The sequence below is a fragment of the Cebidichthys violaceus genome, unplaced genomic scaffold, assembly GCF_023349555.1.
Source record: "Cebidichthys violaceus isolate CVI_PGR_0920_01 unplaced genomic scaffold, fCebVio1.0.p SCAF_32, whole genome shotgun sequence".
In the NCBI taxonomy this organism is placed as follows: domain Eukaryota; kingdom Metazoa; phylum Chordata; class Actinopteri; order Perciformes; family Stichaeidae; genus Cebidichthys; species Cebidichthys violaceus.
In genome coordinates, this window is record NW_027176506.1 from 2706423 (window position 1) to 2718096 (window position 11674).

Below are 11674 nucleotides of genomic sequence, written 5' to 3' on the forward strand. Positions count from 1 at the left end.
TTCTTCCACAATTTAGCCAATGTTGTGCCCATACCAGTATGGTAGAGACTTAGTAAAAGTGTAGCTGGTTTCGTCTTCTTAGCAGAACACCCAGCATTTTTTTAATACCAAGAGACAAATACTTAACACACATTCCTAACAATAGAGAATTTCTTCAGAAAGACATCAAACGTTAAGAAACCTTTAAAGGCTCCGTGGTCTAGGGGTATGATTCTTGCTTTGGGTGCGAGAGGTCCCGGGTTCAGATCGCGGATGACCCCAGAATTTGTGTTTGGCTAATGTTGACTGTTAAATTAAGCGAGCTAAAAACTTTGTACCTTAAGAAAACGTTTCTTCCACAATTTAGCCGATGTCGTGCCCATACCAGTATGGTAGAGTCTTGGCAAAAGTGTAGCTGGTTCGTCTTCTTTGCAGAACACCCAGCATTTTTTTATTACCAAGAGACAAATACTTAATAGATATCCTTAACAATAGAGAATTTCGTCAGGAAGACATCAAACGTTGAGCAGTTTTAATGGCTCGTTGGTCTAGGGTTATGATTCTCGCCTTGGGTGCGAGAGGTTCCGGGTCCAAATCCCAGACGAGCCCAAAATTTGTGTTTGGCTAATGTTGACTGTTTAATTGAGCGCGTTAAAAACTTTATACCTTAAGAAAACGTTTCTTCCACAATTTAGCCGAAAACGTGCCCATATCAGTATGGTAGAGTCTTGGTAAAAGTGTAGCTGGTTCGTCTTCTTAGCAGAACTCCCATAATTTTTTTATTACCAATAGACAAATACTTAATACACATGCCTAACAATAGAGTATTTCGTCAGGAAGACATCAAACGTTAAGCAGTTTTAATGGCTCGTTGGTCTAGGGGTATGATTCTCTCTTAGGGTGCGAGAGGTCTGGGGTCCAATTCCCGGACGAGCCCAGAATTTGTGTTTGGCTAATGTTGACTGTTCAATTAAGCGTGCCAAAAACTTTGTACATTAAGAAAACGTTTCTTCCAAAATTTAGCCAATGTCGTGCCCATACCAGTATGGTAGAGTCTTGGTAAAATTGTAGCTGGTTCGTCTTCTTAGCAGAACATCCAGCATTTTTTTAATACCAAGAGACAAATACTTCATACACATTCCTAACAATAGAGAATTTCTTCAGAAAGACATCAAACGTTAAGCAGTTTTAATGGCTCCTTGGTCTAGGGGTATGATTCTTGCTTTGGGTGCGAGAGGTCCCGGGTTCAGATCCCGGACGAGCCCAGAATTTGTGTTTGGCTAATGTTGACTGTTTAATCAAGAGGTCCCGGGTCCAATTCCCGGACGAGCCCAGAATTTGTGTGTGGCTAATGTTGACTGTTTAATTGAGCGCGCTAAAAACTTTGTACCTTAAGAAAACGTTTCTTCCACAATTAAGCCAATGTCGTGCCCATACCAGTATGGTAGAGACTTAGTAAAAGTGTAACTGGTTTGTCTTCTTAGCAGGACTCTCATTTTTTTTTAATGCCAAGAGAAAAAGACTTAATTTACATGCCTAACAATAAAGAATTTCGTCAGGCAGACATCAAATGTTGAGGTGTTTTAATGGCTCGTTGGTTTAGGCGTATGATTCTTGCTTAGGGTGCGAGAGGTCCTGGGTCCAAATCCCCCAGGAGCCCAGAATTTGTCTTTGGCTAATATTGACTGTTAAATTAAACGAGCCAAAAGCTTTGTACCTTAAGAAAATGTTTCTTCCACAGTTTAGCCAATGTCGTGCCCATACCAGTATGGTAGTCTTGGCAAAAGTGTAGCTGGTTCGTCTTCTTAGCAGAACACCCAGCATTTTTTTATTACCAAGAGAAAAAGACTTAACGCACATGCCTAACAATAGAGAATTTCGTCAGTAAGACATCAAACGTTGAGAAGTTTTAATGGCTCGTTGGTCTAGGGGTATGATTCTTACTTCGGGTGCGAGAGGTCCTGGGTCCAAATCCCACAGGAGCCCAGAATTTGTGTTTGGCTAATGTTGACTGTTTAATTGAGCGCGCTAAAAACTTTGTACCTTAAGAAAACGTTTCTTCCACAATTTAGCCAATGTCGTGCCCATACCAGTATGGTAGAGACTTAGTAAAAGTGTAGCTGGTTCGTCTTCTTAGCAGAACAACCAGCATTTTTTTTATTACCGAGAGACAAAGACTTAATACACATGCCTAACAATAGAGAATTTTGTCAGTCAGACATCAAACCTTGAATGTTTAAAATGGCTCGTTGGTCTAGGGGTATGATTCTTGCTTCGGGTGCGAGAGGTGCCGGGTCCAACTCCCGGACGAGCCCAGAATTTGTTTTTGGCTAATGTTGACTGTTAAATTAGGCGAGCCAAAAACTTTGTACCTTAAGAAAACGTTTCTTCCACAATTTAGCCAATGTCGTGCCCATACCAGTATAGTAGAGAGTTAGTAAAAGTGTAGCTGGTTCGTCTTCTTAGCAGAACACCCAGCATTTTTTTATTACCAAGAGACAAAGACTTAATACACATGCCTAACAATAGAGAATTTTGTCAGAAAGACATCAAACGTTGAGGTGTTTCAATGGCTTGTTGGTCTAGGGGTATGATTCTCGCTTCAGGTGTGAGAGGTCCGGCGTCCAATTCGCGGACGAGCCCAGAAGTTGTGTTTGGCTAATGTTGACTGTTAAATTAAGCGAGCAAAAAACTTTGTGCCTTACGAAAACGTTTCTTCTACAATTTAGCCAATGTCGTACCCATACCAGTATGGTAGAGTCTTGGCAAAAGTGTAGCTGGTTCATCTTCTGAGCAGAACACCCATCATTTTTTTTATTACCGAGAGACAAAGACTTAATACACATGCCTAACAATAGAGAATTTTGTCAGTCAGACATCAAACCTTGAATGTTTAAAATGGCTCGTTGGTCAAGGGGTATGATTCTTGGTTCGGGTGCGAGAGGTCCCGGGTCCAAATCCCGGACGAGCCCAGAATTTGTGTTTGGCTAATGTTGACTGTTTAATTGAGCGTGCTAAAAACTTTGTACCTTAAGAAAACGTTTCTTCCACAATTTAGCCAATGTCGTGCCCATACCAGTATGGTAGAGAGTTAGTAAAAGTGTAGCTGGTTCGTCTTCTTAGCAGAACACCCAGCATTTTTTTATTACCAAGAGACAAAGACTTAATACACATGCCTAACAATAGAGAATTTTGTCAGAAAGACATCAAACGTTGAGGTGTTTCAATGGCTTGTTGGTCTAGGGGTATGATTCTCGCTTCAGGTGTGAGAGGTCCGGCGTCAAATTCGCGGACGAGCCCAGAAGTTGTGTTTGGCTAATGTTGACTGTTAAATTAAGCGAGCCAAAAACTTTGTGCCTTACGAAATTGTTTCTTCTACAATTTAGCCAATGTCGTACCCATACCAGTATGGTAGAGTCTTGGCAAAAGTGTAGCTGGTTCATCTTCTGAGCAGAACACCCAGCATTTTTTTTATTACCGAGAGACAAAGACTTAATACACATGCCTAACAATAGAGAATTTTGTCAGTCAGACATCAAACCTTGAATGTTTAAAATGGCTCGTTGGTCTAGGGGTATGATTCTTGCTTCGGGTGCGAGAGGTGCCGGGTCCAACTCCCGGACGAGCCCAGAATTTGTTTTTGGCTAATGTTGACTGTTAAATTAGGCGAGCCAAAAACTTTGTACCTTAAGAAAACGTTTCTTCCACAATTTAGCCAATGTCGTGCCCATACCAGTATAGTAGAGAGTTAGTAAAAGTGTAGCTGGTTCGTCTTCTTAGCAGAACACTCAGTTTTTTTTAATGCCAAGAGAAAAAGACTTAATACACATGCCAAACAATAAAGAATTTCGTCAGGAAGACATCAAATGTTGAGGTGTTTTAATGGCTCGTTGGTCTAGGCGTATGATTCTTGCTTAGGGTGCGAGAGGTCCCGACTCCAATTCCCTGACGAACCCAGAATTTGTGTTTGGATATGGTTGACTGTTAAATTAGGCGAGCCAAAAGCTTTGTACCTTAAGAAAATGTTTCTTCCACAGTTTAGCCAATGTCGTGCCCATACCAGTATGGTAGTCTTGGCAAAAGTGTAGCTGGTTCGTCTTCTTAGCAGAACACCCAGCATTTTTTTATTACCAAGAGAAAAAGACTTAACACACATGCCTAACAATAGAGAATTTCATCAGGAAGACATCAAACGTTGAGAAGTTTCAATGGCTTGTTGGTCTAGGGGTATGATTCTTGCTTCGGGTGCCAGAGGTTCTGGGTCCAAATCCTGGACGTGCCCAGAATTTGTGTTTGGCTAATGTTGACTGTTAAATTAAGCGAGCCAAAAACTTTGTGTCTTAAGAAAACGTTTCTTCCACAATTTAGCCAATGTCGTGCCCATACCAGTATGGTAGAGACTTAGTAAAAGTGTAGCTGGTTCGTCTTCTTAGCAGGACTCTCATTTTATTTTAATGCCAAGAGATAAAGACTTAATTTACATGCCTAACAATAAAGAATTTCGTCAGGCAGACATCAAATGTATAGGTGTTTTAATGGCTCGTTGGTCTAGGTGTATGATTCTCGCTTAGGGTGCGAGAGGTCAGGGGTCCAATTCCCGGACGAGCCCAGAAGTTGTGTTTGGCTAATGTTGACTGTTAAATTAAGCGAGCCAAAAACTTTGTGTCTTAAGAAAACGTTTCTTCCACAATTTAGCCAATGTCGTTCCCATACCAGTATGGTAGAGTCTTGGCAAAAGTGTAGCTGGTTCGTCTTCTTAGCAGAACACCCAGCATTTTTTTTTATTACCGAGAGACAAAGACTTAATACACTTGACTATCAATAGAGAATTTTGTCAGTCAGACATCAAACCTTGAATGTTTAAAATGGCTCGTTGGTCTAGGGGTATGATTCTTGCTTTGGGTGCGAGAGGTCCGGGGTCCAACTCCCGGACGAGCCCAGAATTTGTGTTTGGCTAATGTTGACTGTTTAATTGAGCGTGCTAAAAACTTTGTACCTTAAGAAAACGTTTCTTCCACAATTTAGCCAATGTCGTGCCCATACCAGTATGGTAGAGAGTTAGTAAAAGTGTAGCTGGTTCGTCTTCTTAGCAGAACACCCAGCATTTTTTTATTACCAAGAGACAAAGACTTAATACACATGCCTAACAATAGAGAATTTTGTCAGAAAGACATCAAACGTTGAGGTGTTTCAATGGCTTGTTGGTCTAGGGGTATGATTCTCGCTTCAGGTGTGAGAGGTCCGGCGTCCAATTCGCGGACGAGCCCAGAAGTTGTGTTTGGCTAATGTTGACTGTTAAATTAAGCGAGCAAAAAACTTTGTGCCTTACGAAAACGTTTCTTCTACAATTTAGCCAATGTCGTACCCATACCAGTATGGTAGAGTCTTGGCAAAAGTGTAGCTGGTTCATCTTCTGAGCAGAACACCCATCATTTTTTTTATTACCGAGAGACAAAGACTTAATACACATGCCTAACAATAGAGAATTTTGTCAGTCAGACATCAAACCTTGAATGTTTAAAATGGCTCGTTGGTCAAGGGGTATGATTCTTGGTTCGGGTGCGAGAGGTCCCGGGTCGAAATCCCGGACGAGCCCAGAATTTGTGTTTGGCTAATGTTGACTGTTTAATTGAGCGTGCTAAAAACTTTGTACCTTAAGAAAACGTTTCTTCCACAATTTAGCCAATGTCGTGCCCATACCAGTATGGTAGAGAGTTAGTAAAAGTGTAGCTGGTTCGTCTTCTTAGCAGAACACCCAGCATTTTTTTATTACCAAGAGACAAAGACTTAATACACATGCCTAACAATAGAGAATTTTGTCAGAAAGACATCAAACGTTGAGGTGTTTCAATGGCTTGTTGGTCTAGGGGTATGATTCTCGCTTCAGGTGTGAGAGGTCCGGCGTCCAATTCGCGGACGTGCCCAGAAGTTGTGTTTGGCTAATGTTGACTGTTAAATTAAGCGAGCCAAAAACTTTGTGCCTTACGAAAACGTTTCTTCTACAATTTAGCCAATGTCGTACCCATACCAGTATGGTAGAGTCTTGGCAAAAGTGTAGCTGGTTCATCTTCTGAGCAGAACACCCAGCATTTTTTTTATTACCGAGAGACAAAGACTTAATACACATGCCTAACAATAGAGAATTTTGTCAGTCAGACATCAAACCTTGAATGTTTAAAATGGCTCGTTGGTCAAGGGGTATGATTCTTGTTTCGGGTGCGAGAGGTCCTGGGTCCAAATCCCGGACGAGCCCAGAATTTGTGTTTGGCTAATGTTGACTGTTTAATTGAGCGAGCTAAAAACTTTGTACCTTAAGAAAACGTTTCTTCCACAATTTAGCCAATGTCGTACCCATACCAGTATGGTAGAGAATTAGTAAAAGTGTAGCTGGTTCGTCTTCTTAGCAGAACACTCAGTTTTTTTTTAATGCCAAGAGAAAAAGACTTAATCCACATGCCTAACAATAAAGAATTTCGTCAGGAAGACATCAAATGTTGAGGTTTTTTAATGGCTCGTTGGTCTAGGCGTATGATTCTTGCTTAGGGTGCGAGAGGTCTCGGGTCCAACTCCCAGACGAGCCCAGAAGTTGTTTTTGGCTAATGTTGACTGTTAAATTAGGCAAGCCAAAAACTTTGTACCTTAAGAAAACGTTTCTTCCACAATTTAGCCAATGTCGTGCCCATAGCACTATGGTAGAGAGTTAGTAAAAGTGTAGCTGGTTCGTCTTCTTAGCAGAACACTCAGTTTTTTTTAATGCCAAGAGAAAGAGACTTAATACACATGCCTAACAATAAAGAATTTCGTCAGGAAGACATCAAATGTTGAGGTGTTTTAATGGCTCGTTGGTCTAGGCGTATGATTCTTGCTTAGGGTGCGAGAGGTCCCGGCTCCAATTCCCTGACGAACCCAGAATTTGTGTTTGGATATGGTTGACTGTTAAAGTAAGCGAACCAAAAGCTTTGTACCTTAAGAAAATGTTTCTTCCACAGTTTAGCCAATGTCGTGCCCATACCAGTATGGTAGTCTTGGCAAAAGTGTAGCTGGTTCGTCTTCTTAGCAGAACACCCAGCATTATTTTATTCCCAAGAGAAAAAGACTTAACACACATGCCTAACAATAGAGAATTTCGTCAGGAAGACATCAAACGTTGAGAAGTTTTAATGGCTCGTTGGTCTAGGGGTATGATTCTTATTTCGGGTGCGAGAGGTCCTGGGTCCAAATCCCCCAGGAGCCCAGAATTTGTGTTTGGCTAATGTTGACTGTTTAATTAAGCGAGCCAAAAACTTTGTACCTGAAGTAAATTTTCTTCCACAATTTAGCCAATGTTGTGCCCATACCAGTATGGTAGAGACTTAGTAAAAGTGTAGCTGGTTTCGTCTTCTTAGCAGAACACCCAGCATTTTTTTAATACCAAGAGACAAAGACTTAATACACATGCCTAACAATAGAGAATTTCGTCAGTTAGACATCAAACCTTAAATGGCTTTATGGCTCGTTAGTCTAGGGGTGTGATTCTTGCTTTGGGTGCGAGAGGTCCTGGGTCCAATTCCCGGACGAGCCCAGAAGTTGTGTTTGGCTATTGTTGACTGTTAAATTAAGCGAGCTAAAAACTTTGTACCTTAAGAAAACGTTTCTTCCACAATTTAGCCAATGTCGTGCCCATACCAGTATGGTAGAGTCTTGGCAACAGTGTAGCTGGTTCGTCTTCTTTGCAGAACACCCAGCATTTTTTTATTACCAAGAGACAAATACTTAATACACATGTGTAACAATAGAGAATTTCGTCAGGAAGACATCAAACGTTGAGCAGATTTAATGGCTCGTTGGTCTAGGGGTATGATTCTTGCTTAGGGTGTGAGAGGTCCCGGCTCCAATTCCCTGACGAGCCCAGAATTTGTGTTTGGATAATGTTGACTGTTAAATTAAGCGAACCAAAAACTTTGTAGCTTAAGTAAATTTTCTTCAACAATTTAGCCAGTGTCATGCCCATACCAGTATGGTAGAGTCTTGGCAAAAGTGTAGCTGGTTCGTCTTCTTAGCAGAACACCCAGCATTTTTTTATTACCAAGAGAAAAAGACTTAACACACATGCCTAACAATAGAGAATTTCATCAGGAAGACATCAAACGTTGAGAAGTTTTAAAGGCTCGTTGGTCTAGGGGTATGATTCTTACTTCGGGTGCGAGAGGTCCTGGGTCCAAATCCCCCAGGAGCCCAGAATTTGTCTTTGGCTAATATTGACTGTTAAATTAAGCGAGCAAAAAACTTTGTACCTTAAGAAAACGTTTCTTCAACAATTTAGCCAATGTCGTGCCCATACCAGTATGGTAGAGTCTTGGCAAAAGTGCAGCTGGTTCGTCTTCTTAGCAGAACACCCGGCATCTTTTTATTACCGAGAGACAAAGACTTAATACACATGCCTAACAATAGAGAATTTTGTCAGTCAGACATCAAACCTTGAATGTTTTAAATGGCTTGTTGGTCTAGGGGTATGATTCTCACTTCGGATGCGAGAGGTCCTGGGTCCAATTCCCGGACGAGCCCAGAATTTGTGTTTGGCTAATGTTGACTGTTTAATTGAGCGAGCCAAAAACTTTGTACCTTAAGAAAACGTTTCTTCCACAATTGAGCCAATGTCGTGCCCATACCAGTATGGTAGAGACTTAGTAAAAGTGTAGCTGGTTCGTCTTCTTAGCAGAACACTCAGCTTTTTTTTAATGCCAAGAGACAAATACTTAATACGCATGCCTAACAATAGAGAATTTCGTCAGGAAGACATCAAACGTTGAGAAGTTTTAATGGCTCGTTGATCTAGGGGTATGATTCTCGCTTTGGGTGCGAGAGGTCCCAGTTCCAAATCCCAGACGAGCCCAGAATTTGTGTTTGGCTAATGTTGACTGTTAAATTAATCGAGCCTAAAACTTTGTACCTTAAGAAAACGTTTCTTCCACAATTTAGCCAATGTCGTTCCCATACCAGTATGGTAGAGTCTTAGTAAAATTGTAGTTGATTCGTCTTCTTAGCAGAACACCCAGCATTTTTTTATTACTAAGAGACAAAGACTTAACACACATGCCTAACAATAGAGAATTTTGTCAGGCAGACATCAAATGTTGAGGCGTTTTAATGGCTCGTTGGTCTAGGGGTATGATTCTCGTGCACATGCCTAACAATAGAGAATTTCGTCAGTCAGACATCAAACCTTGAATGATTTTAATGGCTCGTTGGACTAGGGGTATGATTCTCCCTTCGGGTGTGAGAGGTCCCGGGTCCAAATCCCGGGTGATCCCAGAATTTGTGCAATAATGTACTTTTGATTTCATTATTGAACTTTGCACATAATGCGATTACAAATTTTAATCGTTGCCCAGCACTAATTATTATATGAAACATGCCGTTTTAAGAAATGTCAAACTTTTACCACACGAGGGACACCAAATGGATTTTTCGGTTGTTCTTGCACTGTGCATTGATCTTTGGAGTCAAAAGCTGCCCGGAGATCCAGTCTTGGAAGCAGAAGTAGAACCATAGTATACAGAAGAGCATTCATCTTTTTAGTAGAGTGGCAGGTTCTTAAAGCAGAATGACAGGTTTCAAAAAGATTGTTGTTAAATATGTGGGCTGGCAGTTGCTGAGACACAACACTTTCTGCTACTTTAGATAAGAATGGAAGGTTAGAGACTGGTCGATGATTACACAGACCCTGGATCATGGTGTGGTTTCTTAAGCAGAGGTTTAACCACAGTAGTCTTAAAACTAGTGGGGGCATTCCTGAGTTCAGGAGACTAAAAGGAGTTGTGTTCAAGTCACTGGCACACTCTTTACAAGGTCTGTGATGAGTAGTAAATACAAAGGACAGGCTAGTGTTGCTTCAACTTGAATTAGAAAGTGATGTGATATCTCAGCAGAGACAGAGCAGACACCTTTAACCCGCGTGATATAATCAAGTCAGAAGTGCTACCACTGGAGTGAACTGAGTTAAACATCTACATCAAAGAGGCTGTGAGACCTTACTCAGGGGAATACTGAAACTACCAAAAATTAAAATATATGTGTTATTTGCGCTGATGAGATTTTGATTAGTTAGGTCGCTATGTTTAAGAAACATTTTAATTATCCTCCACTGAACTCTGATCATTTCCCCAGCTTTGAGGTGCAATGAATTAAAGTTTAGCTGGCCAATCTCCTCGTAATTGCTCCTTTGTATCGTCCACAAAAATATCACTCAATTCATGGACTTCCTCTCAAATACTATAACCAACTTTAATTAACAGATTCTTGATGATTTTAATATTCATGTGTAGTGGACTCTTCATGGACTCAAGGATGTGATGTCAGTGTTTTCGATGTTATGTTTTTGGGAGTGTGGATTTAACGGTGACAGTGGTGTGCAGCCATAAAAGAGACGTTTGCTGACTGTGTTATTCCCAGCACTCAGATTATTTGTGACCCTGACTCTACTGGACGTTTCTAGATACAAACATGACATGCAGAGTTTTGCTGGTTGGTCTGGTTTGCTCAAACTGCTGCACAGTTTGCTTTCAGAGACATTACCGCGGACGCTTCAAAATACCATTATGTTGTAGCAGTTCGACAGCGGGCAGAGTGTTGAGCATCCTCGAAAATCCTCCAGACAGGGACAAGTATGGTACCTTGAAAGATCACCTGTTAAAGACTCCACATGCAGTTTTGCATGCTCCACATGCAGCTCAGTAGCTGCAACGAGCTGTTCAGGGTTAGGCAGTATCTGGGCAACTTTGTTGTGAAACTACACTTAAGCGTTATGTTTTCTGGTTGTGTGTGTGTGTCACCCTGTATAAAAAATATGTTTGTCTGTCACTGGTAGATGTGAAATGTTTGTCGCTGGTTAGCTATTTCAGCTAGCTTAGGGATTTAACCGTTGCATCTGTTGCCAGCTTTGAGCTATAGTTTTGCTGTTTGTTTGTCCCTGAGTGAGCATGGCATCCTTTGATTTGTAAGAGTTTGTAGCTTATCCCACTCTCACTCATTTAAGAAGTGTAAGAAGAGTGATTTGTGGAATATTGTGGAGTATTACACTATCCCTGTTTCGAGTTCCATTGCTGAAGGAGAATGCAAAGCTGCTGTTTTGAGTAGTTTGTGGGGTAAAGGCATTCTCAACTTACTGGCACCTGTAGAGCCTCCTGGCTTGGAGGCCGGTGCTGCATCTCTGAACAAGGCTGCTCTGATTCTTCGGTGAGGAAGAAAACCAAGCAGCAGCCTGTTAGCTTTGCAGCGGCTGTGCAGAGCGGTGGAGCGGATGCAAAGTCGTGCACCTTGCCAAACTCGAAATAGATTTTCTGTAGAGTCATCTCCTGGCTCTAGATCTGATGCTCGAGTATAAAGTGTGCTTCGCTCGTCTTCAGTTAGAGAAGGGGGAGTGAGAGATTCTTGAGTTTGTAGTTGGTTGGTAAAGCTCAGGAGGTTTGCTCCTCACTTTCTGTGGAAGCCTCATATATGATAATGTTAAAGGCGCTATTCTGCAAGCCAAAGAGTCGGTGCCAAAGGCTTACAGACAGCGGTTTGAAGCGGCCTTTAGAAGGTGCAGAACCACAACTTCGCCAGAGATAAGAGTATTCTGTTTGACCGTTGGTGTAAAGCATGTACGACTGAAGACCTAGCCTCAGTGTATGAGCTGATGATGTTGGAGGAATTTTAAAACTGTGTGCTCAGCTAA